Source organism: Acyrthosiphon pisum, unplaced genomic scaffold, assembly GCF_005508785.2.
Source record: "Acyrthosiphon pisum isolate AL4f unplaced genomic scaffold, pea_aphid_22Mar2018_4r6ur Scaffold_21109;HRSCAF=23054, whole genome shotgun sequence".
Lineage (NCBI taxonomy): Eukaryota > Metazoa > Arthropoda > Insecta > Hemiptera > Aphididae > Acyrthosiphon > Acyrthosiphon pisum.
Genome location: NW_021770540.1, coordinates 338,456 through 339,870, shown reverse-complemented (window position 1 = coordinate 339,870; position 1,415 = coordinate 338,456). Strand labels below are relative to the sequence as shown.

General features: G+C 32.2%; 1 long non-coding RNA gene across 1 annotated transcript; it reads left to right on the top strand.

The window, feature by feature from the left end:
- The first annotated feature begins 762 nt into the window (after positions 1–762).
- On the top strand, positions 763–1,128 carry LOC107882831. The gene is made up of 3 exons (XR_001678933.2): positions 763–859; positions 937–993; positions 1,089–1,128. It is a non-coding gene; the product is annotated as an uncharacterized LOC107882831 (long non-coding RNA).
- The last annotated feature ends 287 nt before the right edge of the window (positions 1,129–1,415 follow it).

Here is a 1,415-nt window from a genome sequence, read left to right as displayed (position 1 = left end):
CAATTCGTTTACTCATGTTGATGCCACATATCCCATTTTAGGGATGAATACCGAGTTATACAGTCTTTTTGTCGCATTACTTTTCAGCCCCCATTTTGGTCTTTGCGACTCCATGCGGTCTGCCAAAGAGGGTATAATATAAAAAATGATTTGCAATTAGCAAAACTCCATTTGCAATTAAATTATTTGGTGGCATTTTGAAAAAAATCGGACAAAGTGGGGGGGCTGGCTAAAAAAGTTGAAAAATTCGTAAAAAATATAAAAAATGATTTGCAATTAGCAAAACTCCATTTGCAATTAAATAATTTGGTGGAATTTTGAAAAAAATCGGACAAAGTGGGGGGGCTGGCTACAAAATTGAAAAATTCGTAAAAAATATAAAAAATGTTTCGCAATTAGCAAAACTCGATTTGCAATTAGTTGCGATAAATTTGCAATTATTTGGTGGCATTTTGAAAAAAATCTGACAAAGTGGGCGGGCTGGCTAAAAAATTGAAAAATTCGTAAAAAATATAAAAAATGTTTTGCAATTAGCAAAACTCCATTTGCAATTAAATTATTTGGCGGCATTTTGAAAAAAATCGGACAAAGTGGGGGGGCTGCATGAAGTTGGCCCCCCCAACATTGAATTTGAGTTAACTCAAAACTGGGTGATTTGCAATTAGCGAAACTGGATTTGCAATTATTTGCAATTAATTTGCAATTATTTGGTGGTATTTTGAAATCATTCGGACAAAGTGGGGGGGCCAACTTCATGTACATATTGATTATAGTCAGTGTTAAATCTCAACATTTTCTATTGAACTTGCTGCGTCGTCGCTTCACACCCTTACATAACCGCTACAAGACTATATAACAAGTAATATATTTTGATTTGATATAAGTTTTTAAAAATCTAGTATATTAAAAATCTTAACTTACAAATTTTTATTAAAGGCAAATACAATGTCTTCATACACCATTGTAACTGATGAAGGCTCATCAAACGAAGATGTAAGTATTCTCATTTTATTGTTTGTGTGTATATATCATAATAGATATAAAACATAATTTTATATTTATATAATTGATATTTTATTAAATAATAGCAGGAAAGTTCATATTCAGTAAAACGAGTTACACCAAAAACGTGTAAAAGAAAAAATGTTGATGAGTCAAAAGCTAGTAGTAGTAAAAAGACCAAGATCGGAAAGGTAATAATTAATATTATTTCTAAAATATTATACCCACACACACACACACATACACACACACACACACACACACACACACACACACACACACACACACACACACACACACACACACACATACATACATTTTGTATAGTAAGAGATCCGTATGGAAAAGTGAACCACGAGAGATCCACCCTAAAAACGTATTATATCTGCACTGGAGTAAATGGAAAATTATTT